The sequence below is a fragment of the Gorilla gorilla genome, chromosome 1 (genome assembly GCF_029281585.2).
Source record: "Gorilla gorilla gorilla isolate KB3781 chromosome 1, NHGRI_mGorGor1-v2.1_pri, whole genome shotgun sequence".
Lineage (NCBI taxonomy): Eukaryota > Metazoa > Chordata > Mammalia > Primates > Hominidae > Gorilla > Gorilla gorilla.
The window spans coordinates 143,592,630-143,607,531 of record NC_073224.2 but is presented as its reverse complement, the minus strand read 5'-3'; the positions used below and the strand labels follow the sequence as shown (position 1 = coordinate 143,607,531).

Here is a 14,902-nt window from a genome sequence, read left to right as displayed (position 1 = left end):
AGATTGAAGTATCTCAGGCTGGTATGCAGGCTCTGCTGTGTCTAGGACTAGATTTCTTCTATCTTGTTACCATGCCATCCTTAGAAACTTGCTTTATATCCATTGATCCAAGAGGAATCACCACTATATCTATGTTCCAGTTGGCAGGAGGGAGAAAGGATAAGGGAAGGGGTGGGGGAGAGACATGCATCCTTTGAAGGTCAGGATTCAGAAGTTGAAATTATCATTTCCAATCAAACCCTTTTCACCACAATTTAGTCATGTGGCCACACATAACTGCAATAGAGACTTGAAATGTATAATCTTTATTCTGGGTGGTCATGTAAAATTCAGGAGCTCTATTAAAATAGAGAAAGGGAAGAGTAGATAATTGTAAAATAACCAGCCATATTCTGCATACATCGTCGCTGAATTTCAGCTTATATTTCCTATCCAGAATGGATAACATCTAAAAACGTGTGAGAACAATTTTAAGATTCCATGAACCAATGAGAAGGTGGTGAGCCTGAATAAATAATGACATTTCCACTTATGTGAAAAATCCATTTTGTTAAACACATACCTTCCAGATTTCCAAAGTAACTGTAAACAGAGGTGCAGGTTTCCCATCAGTGGAGAAACTATCCAAGTGGATTCAAAACTCTTTAACTTTTTATATTCAAGTATTATCTTTGCATTATCCAAAAGGAGACACGCACCTTTAAAATATAGTTGCTGTGCAACTCCTTACTAGTGGATAAAACAGATCGCACTTTGTGCCCAATGAACGTGATACAGAAAAGGAAGCGTAGGTGTTTCTAAATAAGTCTTAAGCAAGAGCAAAGCTCAGAAATTCAAATGAGGGGTAAGGGAGATGAGCTGATTTCTAGCTATATAACATAATACAGTCAAGATAATTAATAATTATTAATAATTAAAAATTACCTGGGTACTCACCCAGATTCCCTTTACCAGCCTGTGAAGTCTATACCCCTACTTCTGCAGGCATTGGCTGCGAAGGATCATCACATCTGCACCTTCTGCCGAAAACTGCCCTTAGTTGATAGGCGCTGCCTTGCTGGAAGACGCCTGGGATTTACCCTGGCGCGTGACCACTGCTTGGCAGGGTCTTTAAAAGCCCAGTTCCTGGCCTCTGGGTGGACCAAGCTCTGTAATGTGATGTACTCTTCAGCACTTGCAGTGTGATCTGATTGAGTCTATACTTCTGCTAAAACTGTATCTTTGCTTAGTTTCTTCCTCTTTATCTTCATTCCCTTCAATAAATCCCTGGGAGTATTCCTTAATAAATCACTTTCATAAGAACCCTCATCTCAGGCACTGTTTCTAGAAATCCCAAACTAAGATATTTTTCCTTAAGTAGGCTTATTATTCTGTTAACATGAGGCATAATTAGACACATCCTGATACAATGCTCAATCTACGTCATCAACAACTGCCATTTTGATTAGGGACATCGAAATATTTTCACTAATCATTTACTTTATCAGAAAACAATATATAATATGTAACCCTATCACAGAGAAATATAGCTTAGTTAATCTATCCAATAATGGCCTGGCACAGTAGCTCATGCTTATAATCCCAGCACTTTGGGAGGCCGAGGCAGGTAGATCACCTGAGGTTGGGAGTCCAAGACCAGCCTGGTCAACATGGTGAAGCCCTGTCTCTACTAAAAATACAAAAATCAGCCGGGCTTGGTGTCAGGTGCCTGTAATCCCAGCGACTCAGGAGGCTGAGGAAGGAGAATCTCTTGAACCCAAGAGGCGGAGGTTGCAGTGAGCCGAGATCACGCCACTGCACTCTAGCCTGGGCAACAAAGCAAGACTTTGTCTCAAAAAACAAAACAAATAAACAATAATAAATATATTTTAGCCATAAATGATGCAGAATTGTAGGCCTAATGCTAGTCAATATATAATTTTGATAAATACATAGAATTAAATTCTACCAGAACCGTTTTTGATTACAAAAAATTCAGGATCATGAAATCATGAGGCTAATGAAATGGCCTAGGTGAGCTTACTGTGAAGAATAGGAGTCAAGCTCCAATTGTGCTACTGTATCTCCAAATTCATATTATGGCAAGGCTTATTATTGCAGGGTGTCATTCTACATGACTACTCAAACATTCTTAAAATTTGCAAGATACATTTAGCCCTGGAATATCACAATTCTGACTCTTCTTTACATCATTAATACTGCCAAATTTACCAGTTTTATAGTAAAAAAAATGTATTTTTCAAAAGCCCATGAGATGTAAAAGTTGCTTACAGTAACTTCACAATAATTCTAAGGCCAAAAACTTTGCAGTAATTCTAAGAAATATATTTGTATTTATAAAATATCATCGCTTTTTAATGAATAGTTTTGGTTTTTAACCAAATCAGTTTTATTTGAAACTAGGTCACATTCATTAAACAGATACTTGTTAATTCTTGATATTTGCAGTCCAAAGGCAACCACAAGAATTTAAAATGATTCTTGCTCCTATTCATGTTTCCAAGGAGAGGGACTGCTTCTAGATTAACATTCCTGGTATCTTGTCTCATTTTCTTACTCATTGTTTCTTATGAAATAAAAGTGAAATTACTGACTCTTGTGTCCACATTGAATGATTGGGAAATCTATTAAAAAATGACCAAGGATTTATTTCTATGTTTTCTTCCATCTCCAACCCTGACCGATGTAACTCAGCAATGAGTGTGTCACCTCTTCCATTCCACACGTTCCTTTTTTTTTAATTATTATTATACTTTAAGTTTTAGGGTACATGTGCACATTGTGCAGATTAGTTACATATGTATACATGTGCCATGCTGGTGCGCTGCACCCACTAACTCGTCATCTAGCATTAGGTATATCTCCCAATGCTATCCCTCCCGCCTCCCCCCACCCCACCACAGTCCCCAGAGTGTGATATTCCTCTTACTGTGTCCATGTGATCTCATTGTTCAACTCCCACCTATGAGTGAGAATATGCTGTGTTTGGTTTTTTGCTCTTGCGATAGTTTACTGAGAATGATGGTTTCCAATTTCATCCATGTCCCTACAAAGGACATGAACTCATCATTTTTTATGGCTGCATAGTATTCCATGGTGTATATGTGCCACATTTTCTTAATCCAGTCTATCATTGTTGGACATTTGGGTTGGTTCCAAGTCTTTGCTATTGTGAATAGTGCCGCAATAAACATACGTGTGCGTGTGTCTTTATAGCAGCATGATTTATAGTCCTTTGGGTATATACCCAGTAATGGGATGGCTGGGTCAAATGGTATTTCTAGTTCTAGATCCCTGAGGAATCGCCACACTGACTTCCACAATGGTTGAACTAGTTTACAGTCCCACCAACAGTGTAAAAGTGTTCCTATTTCTCCACATCCTCTCCAGCACCTGTTGTTTCCTGACTTTTTAATGATTGCCATTCTAACTGGTGTGAGATGATATCTCATAGTGGTTTTGATTTGCATTTCTCTGATGGCCAGTAATGATGAGCATTTTTTCATGTGTCTTTTGGCTGCATAAATGTCTTCTTTTGAGAAGTGTCTGTTCATGTCCTTTGCCCACTTTTTGATGGGGTTGTTTGTTTTTTTCTTGTAAATTTGTTTGAGTTCATTGTAGATTCTGGATATTAGCCCTTTGTCAGATGAGTAGGTTGCGAAAATTTTCTCCCATGTTGTAGGTTGCCTGTTCACTCTGATGGTAGTTTCTTTTGCTGTGCAGAAGCTCTTTAGTTTAATTAGATACCATTTGTCAATTTTGTCTTTTGTTGCCATTGCTTTTGGTGTTTTGGACATGAAGTTATCCACCATGATCAAGTGGGCTTCATCCCTGGGATGCAAGGCTGGTTCAATATACGCAAATCAATAAATTAATCCAGCATATAAACAGAGCCAAAGACAAAAACCACATGATTATCTCAATAGATGCAGAAAAAGCCTTTGACAAAATTCAACAACCCTTCATGCTAAAAACTCTCAATAAATTAGGTATTGATGGGACGTACTTCAAAATAATAAGAGCTATCTATGACAAACCCACAGCCAATATCATACTGAATGGGCAAAAACTGGAAGCATTCCCTTTGAAAACTGGCACAAGACAGGGATGCCCTCTCTCACCGCTCCTATTCAACATAGTGTTGGAAGTTCTGGCCAGGGCAATCAGGCAGGAGAAGGAAATAAAGGGTATTCAATTAGGAAAAGAGGAAGTCAAATTTTCCCTGTTTGCAGATGACATGATTGTTTATCTAGAAAACCCCATCGTCTCAGCCCAAAATCTCCTTAAGCTGATAAGCAACTTCAGCAAAGTCTCAGGATACAAAATCAATGTACAAAAATCACAAGCATTCTTATACACCAACAACAGACAGAGAGCCAAATCATGAGTGAACTCCCATTCACAATTGCTTCAAAGAGAATAAAATACCTAGGAATCCAACTTACAAGGGATGTGAAGGACCTCTTCAAGGAGAACTACAAACCACTGCTCAATGAAATAAAAGAGGATACAAACAAATGGAAGAACATTCCATGCTCATGGGTAGGAAGAATCCACACGTTCCTTTAGGTGAGTGTCTAGACCACCAAGGACTGAGAGTGCTGCAGGACCATTGACCTACCGCGGGGCCATTACTGCCAATCAAATGTTTACCAATGATAAAGGTGTAAATTTTATCTCATTTTTGGTCAGTTATTTCTCATTGTTTTCAAAACTAGAATACAGGAGAGAAGATGGTTATTCATTGACTCTCTAAAACCCCAAGAATTCTTTTCAAAATGTTTGTGCCTGTTGATGTGGTGACTGACTTCCCACCAGCAGCCTGACGACCCCACAAAATGTATGATGCACTGATCCCAGGGCACTTCAGAAAAGGCAAATGTGTTTTCTGTATTTGCAATCAAGCCAATGTGTATGCACATTTTGATCCTGAGTGAACTTTTTAAAATACTTTATTTTATTTTATTATTTTATAAGTTCCAGGATGCATGTGCAGGATATGCAGGTTTGTTACAGAGGTAAACATGTGCCGTGGTGTTTTGCTGCACCTATCAATAGCTAATGCATGCATTCGCTCTTTATCCTGATGCTCTCCCTCCCCCAAACTCCCATGACAGGTCCCAGTGTGTGTTGTTCACCTCCCTGTGTCCATGTGTTCTCATTGTTCAGCTCCCACTTTTAAGTGAGAACATGCAGTATTTGGTTTTGTGTGCCTCTGTTAGTTTGCTGAGGATAATGGCTTCCAGCTCCATCCATGTCCCTGCAAAGGACATGATCTTGTTCCATTTTATGAACCTGAGTGAACTTTTTTACTTAAATCAATAATATTCTTCATTCATATCTTTTAATGTACAGCTTATTTTTAAAACTTGAGTCGTCAGAAGTCTCTAATTAAAAAAAAAATATTGCCTCAAGAAACTGCTCAGTATCTCCAAAAATATTCATAATAAAACCCTGAACTGAGTTTTTTTGTATCTTACACATTATATTAAAAGACATTGCCTGACCATCAAGAGGTTTCTCTTTTTTTTTTTTTTTTTTGCAATTTCTTTTTTTGAGGTGTTGTCTCGCTCTGTTGCGCAGGTTGGAGTGCAGTGGCACAATCTTGGCTGACTGCAACCTCTGCCTCCCAGGTTCAAGCAATTCTCCTGCCTCAGCCTCCTAAGTAGCTGGGATTACAGGCGCCTGCCACCACAACCGGCTAATTTTTTTGTATTTTTAGTAGAGACAAGGTTTCGCCATGTTGGCCAGGCTGGTCTCAAACTCCTGACCTCAGGTGATCCGCCTGCCTCAGCCTCCCAAAGTGCTGGGATTACAGGCGTGAGCCACTGCGCCCGGACTTTTTGCATTTTAGAGGGTCATTTTTTGTCTATAACACATTTATTCAACCTGGCAAGAAAAAGGGGAAGAGAAAAAACACACCGCGAGTTCCTCAAAAGCGGTCCACTGCTGAAATGTAGGAATTTCTCCCACCTCTTAAAAACAGTCTTTTCCTCTCACTATACCCTGGGCAATCTCATCTGCTTCATGACTTTGTACTTCATCCCTGTGTTTCTGACTTGTACCATTTGTACATCCTGTCTTGCCCGCAACGTTAACATATTTGCTCTATCCTATAATATATAAAACATAATTTCAGAATTGCTACATCCATACCACTAGCAAAACAAACCTTGTCATAAAAGTCAGGAATTTCTTTGCATTTTTTTAGTCCTTAGAATATATCCCTCTGAGGCTGTATAGTCAGAATACAGCATTCCAAAATTACCTGGATTAATTCTTTTTTTCTTTTTTGTAGTTTTTTTTAGTGAGCTACAAAGTTCAGTTTATTTGTTTCTGCTTATCTCCAGTTTGAAGTTTCTTTTCTTCATCTTTGTTGATTTAATTTTCTAAAATTTGTTTAAAAAAAAGCATAGTTCACAATGAAATCTATATCAAATATATATGCAAAAAAAAATCACACTCACATCTATACCCCTTCCACCTAACTCACAACCCTGTAGGTAATCAATTTTATTACTTTCTAGTTCATTATTCCTGTATTTGTTTCAGTGAAATTAAACAAGTATAGACATACATATTCTAATTTCCTCTCGCTTCTTAGAAGAAAGGTAGCATATTGTAGGTTTTTCATTTGCATCTTGCTTTTTTCATATAACAATGCATCCTAGAAATCACTCACATTAAAGAGATTTTTAATGTCAAATTAAATCTCTTTAATGTCATATTAAAGAGATTTTTTTATCATTGCTTGTACTGATTATTTTACTAATTAATATTTGGCAGCTACATAGTACTCCAATGTGTGAATGTGCCAGAGCGTATTTGACTTTCTATATGGTATTTAGGTTGCTTCCAATTTTTACTTGCGAGTAATCTTGTACCAAATTTTTTATTTTTTTGTATCTTCAGACTAAAATCCTAGAAGTGGGATTGCTGAGTCATGTGGCAATGAATATATAATTTCCATATATATTACCAAGTTTACCTTTACTGTGGCTGTACCATTTTGCACCCCCACTAGGAGAGTGCCCATTCCCCCACCTCTGTTGAATAGCCTGTGGCCAATCTTCTGGCCAGTAATTTGACAGTTAAAAATAATACATCAGTGTACTTTTATCATTTTTTCTCTTATTATGAGTAACATTAAGCATTGCTTTTATATATTAAAAAGCCATTTGTGTATCATTTATTATAAACATTTCATGATTTTGTCCATTTTTCTTTTTTGTTATTGTTGTCAGTTTTTAAGAGTTCTATATATATTGTCAGTTCTTCCTTTATGGTTGGTTTCTTTTCTCCTAGCCCTAGTCATAAAGATGATATCTTATGTAAACCTCTGCTGATACTGTCCAACAGAACTTTCTACAGTGATGGACATGTTCCATATCTTTGTTGCTCAATGCAGTGGCTGCTAGCCACAGGATTGTGGCAAAAGCTAGCTATTGCACAATTGAAATGTGACTAATACAACTAAGGAACTGAATTTTTAATTGTTTTTAATTTTAATTAATTGAAATGTAAATTTAAATACCCATGTGACTAATGGCTACCTTATTGACTAGCGCAGCTTTATATACATACTTTAATTTTTTTATCTTTTGAATTTAAATCTATATGAGGAATTTATTTATAATTGTGAAGTGGCTGGCAGTTTTATTTTTTTAATATGGACACTAAATTTATCCAGCACCATGTATTGAAAAGATTCTGTTCTGCAGGGTTATGTGTAATAAATCAAGTGACCATGTAGTTTCGTTTCTAAATTGTTCTGATCCACTAATCTGTTTTTCAGTCCTTAATTTCAATAACACTTGTGTAATCTCAACGGGCTTATAATGTTCATATGTGGTAATATGTTTTGCGACTTTATCATCTTAGAGAGGCTAGTTTGAGTCCTTTAATTTTCCATGTAATTTCTAGAATAATAATTTTACTTTACACAATTGGGGAATTTTAGTCTATATATCAATGTACAGAGAATTGACATCTTAAAATATTGGATCTTTCAATCTGTGAACATGGTATATCCTTTCCCAATAATAGCAACATTAACTGTGATCACTTGGTTAAACTGGGGTCTCCCAAGCTTTTCCACTGTAGACTTAACAATTTCTTGATTTTTTTATATTAAATGAAATTTGCATTTCTACAAAATGTTCAACATGGTGGTGATATATTATCCTTTATATACATTGTTGAGTTTGGAATGCTAATATCACTTTAAGATATTTAATCAATGTTCATAACAAAGATTGACCAGTAACTTATGTTTTTATCAAATTTTGTATCATGTTATGCTGGCCTTAAAGATTAGTTGAAAATTGTTTTTCCTTTTGCACATTTTGAAAACTAATTACAGATATGATTCTCATTTATTTTATCTAAATTTTTAATTTTGAGGAAAAAAGGTGTTCATGATAGTCATTGAATATCTTTTAATGTTTCTAGGCTCTATCATTATACCCCTTCTTTTATTACTTAGTATTGGTAATTTGTACCTTTTTGCTCCACTGTCTTGGTTAGTCTTCATATGTGTTTATCAAATTTTGGCTTTTGAAATGAACAACTTCTGATTTTGCTGATTTTCTCTATTGTGTGCTTGTTTTCTATTTTATTAAATTTGATTCCTTGTTATTTTCTTCATTCCGCCTTATTTAGGTTTAAACTTATGCTCTTTTGCTAACATCTTCAAATGGATACACACAGGTCATCAATTTTCAGGTTTTTATCTTTAAATATATAATTTGCAGGCTATAAAATGTGCAAATATATAATTTATATATTTAATATTTTATATTAATTATATTTAATATAATTATATTTAATATTTTATATATCATATATTACATTTAATATTTTATATTAAAATAAAATTTGCAAATTATATAAAATATATAATTTGCAGGCTATAAAATGGCTGTAATGCCATACCACAAATTTTATATATTCTTTTTTGGTTATATTTTGATTCAAAATATTTTTTATTATTTTATTGATTCTTTAAAAAATTATGGATTATTTAATTTTCATACTTTAGGGGGTTAACTGTCACTAATTTCAAATTTAATTCCATAGTAGTAAAAAAACACACTTTGTATTATTTCAATTATTTGATATATGTTGAGATTTGCCTCATGTACATATATAGTCCAGGATATAAACATTTTGAGAAATATTGCATGTGTACTCCTGTATATTGTACAGTTGAATGCAGTGCTGTATATGATCGATTAGGCCAATGCTTATTAATCTTACTTTTTGAGTATTCTATATTTTTACTGATTTTTTTACGTGCCTTATCCTACGACTTTTTGTGAATTTTGTGTTAAAAATCTTTCACCATATTTGCGTACTTATTTATTCATTAATTTTTTTCAGTTTTGATTTCTAAGGTATGTAATTAGGTGCATAAAAATTTTAAATTTTAAATTGATCTTTTTATCATTACAAAATGTCCCGTCTTTACCTCCAATATACTTCCTGTCTTAAAGTCTACTATTTCTTATCTTAGCATAACTACATGTTTATTTTGATTATCCTTTGAATGTTATACCTTTTTTCTTTTATTTGACTTTACAATTTTTGTGTAGTTATTTAAGTTTTTATCTCTTTTAAAAACCACTCTATATAATTGGCAGTGGTTTTTATTCTGACAATCTTGACTATTAATTGGATAATTTAATAGAAATTTAATAACTATTATTAATTTAAGTAATTACTGATACATTTGAATTTAAATCAACAATCTTAATGCTTTATTTTATTTCTCCCACTTGGTCTAGACTTCTCTCCTTTTCTTTTTTTGGGTTTATCGAGTATTTTTTTGTTATCATATTTTCTCCTCTATTAACTTTTAAGTTATATTAATTCAGTTTTAAAATTTTATTTTATTTGTCCTTTTGGTGGCTCTCCTGTAGATCTCTCACTTCTAAATCTCATATAAATTAGCATCCCTAGGTAAGGCAAGGATGTTACAACACTTCAGTTACCCCTTTTCCATTTGTTATTTTGTCATGTGTTTTGATTAAATGTCGCAATACATTATTATTATTGTTGTCGTTTTATATATATTTTGTTTTTGTTTATAAGGAAATCTCTCTACTCTCATTTTTGAAGAATATTTACTCTGAGGAGAATTCTACTATAACAACTATTTTTTTCAGCATTTTAAAGATGCCATGTCAGTCTTTTCTAACTGCTATTGTCTTTGTTGAGAAGCAAGTTAATAATTATAAAATTGTTTCTTTGAAAGTAATTTATCCTTTTATTAGATGTTTCTAAGATTTTGCTCTTTGTCATTAGTTTTCATTAACTTTACCATAATGTGCCTGAAAATGATTTCTTTGTTCTCATTCTGATTGGGCTTTATAGTGTTTCTTGAATATGTGGCTTAATGTCTTTAATGAGTTTTGGGTAATTTTTGCCCTTTATTCGGTCTCTTTTGCAGTCCTGAGAGTCTGTCACATATATGTATTTTCTATGTATTATACAAGTCATATTATCCTTTTTGTGTTTGCCATCCTATTTTGTATTTTTTTTTTTACTAACATCTTTCAAAATCACTAATCCTCTGTCTTGCAACTCTCTGATAGCCAGTTAGTGTAAAAGTCAGTCACTTTAATGCAATTAGATATTAAGCTATTTATAACTGGTTTTAGGCCTGGTCTTCTAATTTGCTATTATTTCTAGTATATGCTATTTTAGGAGAGTTAGAGAAATAGCTAGAAAGATTATTGTGGTTTTCCCCCTTGCTGGGCTTTGAACTTCATTTAAAAATCTCCAAACAGCACTGAAATTCTCTGCCTCTTAGCATCCATCTGCCTTCTTTTAGCTTCTGAGCCTTTCTACCCACATTGCATATGCACTAACTAATGACTCAAAGGGAAAAGCTGCCAAGAAAAATACTCTTAGCAAATTTTCCTTCTCTCTGGAATCCTGGGTCTCCAAGTTTGGTTGCCTTGATTACTTTCTGGTGGGTTCAAACAGGTTTAATTTTTATCTAGCTTTTATTTTTGCTCTCATTGAGAAGGTGGTCTGCTACGATCTGTTTCTTTTTAGCTGGGAATATAAGGTCCAAGATACTTTTTATAATCCTATGTTAATAATAACTCCTCCATAAAGCTTTTTTTCTTATTCTTTCATCAGAAAAAATCACTATCTCAACTAAATTCTTATGAATGTAGTGATTAAGAGCACAGAATATGGAGCTTTTCGAATCAACATTCACCATGGCTTTAGACAAGTTACCTAACTTCCTTTTGCCTCAGTTTTCTTATAAGATTGAGATAATATTTGTACTTATGTCACAGTATTGATATAAAGATTAAATGAGATAATGGATATAAATCACATAAGCATTCCATAAGGGTTAGATATTTTTGGTAATAGTTTTAGTAATATTATGGCATTTTTTATTAAAAACTTTGTTATTTAAGCACATAAGTACCTGACTAGATTCCCTGATAGAGAGAAATGTCTTCCTCATCTTTATTCCCCAGCCTTGAGATATTCCCACACAAGGTATCTAATTGCATTGGTGGATAAATGCAAAATTAATTGCATACACCCAAAATTGTTAATTCAGTGAGATGAAATGAAAATTTATTTCCAAAGACCCATGGCAGGGGGAAGAAGTTAAGCTATTGCAAATGAGACCTGAATCTGTAGATTTTCCATATCCAGTTAATATGTTTTTAACTCCTTGAAACCAGTAATTTTTTGTTTTGTTCATCTCTTTATGTCAGCACCTAACTCAGTTTTTGGTTAATAAGAGACAATCAGTGTTCGCTACATGACTAAATAAATAATTCATTTTTACCTTGTTTATTACTATTGATTATCTAATGTTGTCTTTTCACAAGTACTTCTTTATTCAGATTTCAACTTATCAAATCTTCAAAAATTTAAAAAAAATCCACTAGTTGTTTTAAGAGCCAGTTGTATTTCTCTTTTTCAGTAAGCTGTGTTTGCCATTGAGTTTATTTTAGAAGCAGATTATAAATGATCTGTATCGGTCAGGTGTGTTTCTGCTGTGCTGAACTCATAATACAAGTATCATCCAGGTGTCTGTAGACCAATAGACCAAACAATTTAAACACCTTCTCATATGCTACAGAAGGCAGTGAAAGTTTTTTCATATTTTTCTTTTAAGCCTAGATTGTCCTTTTAAACTTTTGATCCTAATCTTCATTTTTCATAACATTTGCCCAGGTCTCATGGATTTTATTTTCTGTGTTGCCTTCCCAGTTGTTCTTTGATGAAGAGAAGAAAATGTTCAAAGACTCTATCTGGACAGCAGAGCAGTGCACAGCTGTGATGTTTCTTTTTTCTCTGCCTTGACCTTACTCTGAAGAAAGTACTCCTTTAGGCTCAAACTCCTGAAATTGACTGAAGTATCTCTTAGGGAATGCTTTGGTCATAACAGATTTTTTAAAAAACTTATTTAAATTCCATTCCAGGTGCAGCCTCCCTTTACTTTATAGGTTAAAGCGCAAAATATCACTGGGAAAGGGAAAAGGATCATGAATATTTAAAGTTTATCATAAATGAGAAGTCTGTGAACAAAGCCTGCCCATGAGGCTGAGTTTTGTCTTACATCATCTCTTGAAATCCCTCTGAAAAAAGAGTATGCACTAGACAATTGCACCAACATAGGGAAAGCAAAGGCATGTCTCACTATCACCCTGAGAAATGCCAACACCTATGGTCTTGATCATTTTTAGACATTTTTCCTTTAAGTCACATAGGCCTTATGGCTCACACAACAGAGAAATTATTCTTAAGTCAATTATAATTGATTGTTGTTGTCATCTTTTTAAAGGAATTTTGAAATTAAGAAAATATATGAGAAAAATATTTGTTAGATGAAGAGAAGAAAAAGCAACTATCTGGCATAAAATGACTGACTTCCAAGGTTAATATTTCACTGGAAAAAACACCAGTAATCTTTGAATGAATGATGTGTATAATAACAGTATTAAATATTCACTTACCTATTGAACAAACATTAAAATGTGCTATATACAAGACACTGCAAAATGCCAAGTGAATTTACAAATTTGGCCCAAATTTGCTATAGACACAATGCCAACCACCAATCAGAATATAAACCATAAAACAATGCTATTTGATGAAATTATATAAACCCTATCCTATAGCTTTAAATGTAAACAAAACAACTCCCTCCATTTTCAAGTATGTCTTAAACCTCCATTGCTTTTACCTGCTACATAACACACCAAATCATGGCGTACACTGGTGCATAAATGATATGTAGTCCATAACCTTTACCATCATTGAAAAAATAGTGTCCCTCCACTAATTAATTCATTTATTATCAAACATTGCGATTCTACTATATGCAAGGACGATCTATGTAATACACACTAACTTCAATGTATTCCATATTGTTGGGTTATTGAGTCTGAGGGATTAGCAGATTTATTTGTAAAGGACTAGGCAGTAAATATTTTAGACATTGGGGGCCACATATATATCTCTTGCTGCTGCTTTTTAAAATTTATATTATTTTTAACTGCCAAACCATAATATATTACATTTATGGAGTACAATGTGATATTTTGGTATGTATATGTAATGTGGAATGATTAAATCAAGCTAATTAATATATTCATCACCTACTTGTTTAACATTTTTTGTGGTGACACATTTGATATTTACTCATGTATTTTGAAATATATAATACATTACTATTAACCATGGTCACCCTGTGTGACCAAAACTTAAAACATTCCTCTTGTCTAGCTGAAACTTTGTCCCCTTTGACCAGCAGTCCTCAAACCCATCTTACCTTCCCACCCACCTCCCCACCCGCACACCAGGCTTCTGGTAACCATCATTTTACTCTCTATTTCTGTGAATTCAACTTTTTTAAGATTCCATATATAAGTGAGATCATCCAGTACAGCAGTCCGCCCTTATGCATAAAAGATATGTTTCAAGGCCCCCAGTTGATGCCTGAAACTGCAGATAGTGCTGAACCTTACGTGTACTAAGTTATTTAGGTCTAGTAACCAAAATGGCTACTAAGTGACTAACGGGCAAGTAGTGTATACAAAGTGAATTTGCTGGACAAAAGGATGGTTGATATCCCAGGTGGAACGAAGCAGGAAGACAAGAGATTTCATCATGTTACCCAGAATGGCATGCAATTTACAAATTATTAACTGTTTATTTCTGAAATTTTTCATTTAATATTTTTAGACCATGGTTGAGCCTAGATAACTGAAATTTTGAAAAGCAAACCTGGAGATAAGTGTAAAGTACGTATTTGTCTTTCTGTGCCTGGTTTGTTCCAAATGACATGATTTTGTTCTTTTTTTAAAGGCTAAATAGTGTTCCATAGTGTATATATATTTTTTAAATATTTTCTTTATTCATCAGTTAGATGGACATTTAGGTTAATTCCGTATCTTTTCTATTGTAAATAATGTTGCAATGTACATGAAAATTTACACAACCCTTCAACATATCTATTTCAATTCTTTGGATATATTCCCAGAAGTGAGATTGCTGGATCATATGGTAGTTCTACCCCCATATCGTTTTCCATAATGGCTGTACTACTTTACATTCCCACTAGTAGTATATAAGGATCCCCTTTTCTCCACATCCTTGCCAACACTTATTATATTTCATTTTTTAATAAAATCCATTCTAACAGGTGCAGATGATATTTTGTTGTGGTTTTAATTTGCATTTTCCTAATAGTTAGGAATACTGAGCATTTTTTAATTAATCTATGGTCATTTGTATGTCTTATTTTAAGGAATGTCTGTTCAGGTCCTGTGCTCATTTTTTAATCGAGTTGCTTTCTTGTTCTTGAGTTATTAAAATTCCTTATATATTTTGGATATTAGCTCCTTATCAGATGTATGGT

General features: G+C 33.9%; 1 long non-coding RNA gene across 1 annotated transcript in view; it reads left to right on the top strand.

The window, feature by feature from the left end:
• The window catches only part of LOC129529455 (uncharacterized), a 64,053-nt gene extending 50,423 nt beyond the window's left edge, over positions 1–13,630 (top strand). The window contains exon 3 of the long non-coding RNA XR_008674960.2: positions 12,250–13,630. This is a non-coding gene — a long non-coding RNA (uncharacterized lncRNA). The remainder of the gene's footprint in view (positions 1–12,249) is intronic.
• Positions 13,631–14,902: the final 1,272 nt, after the last annotated feature.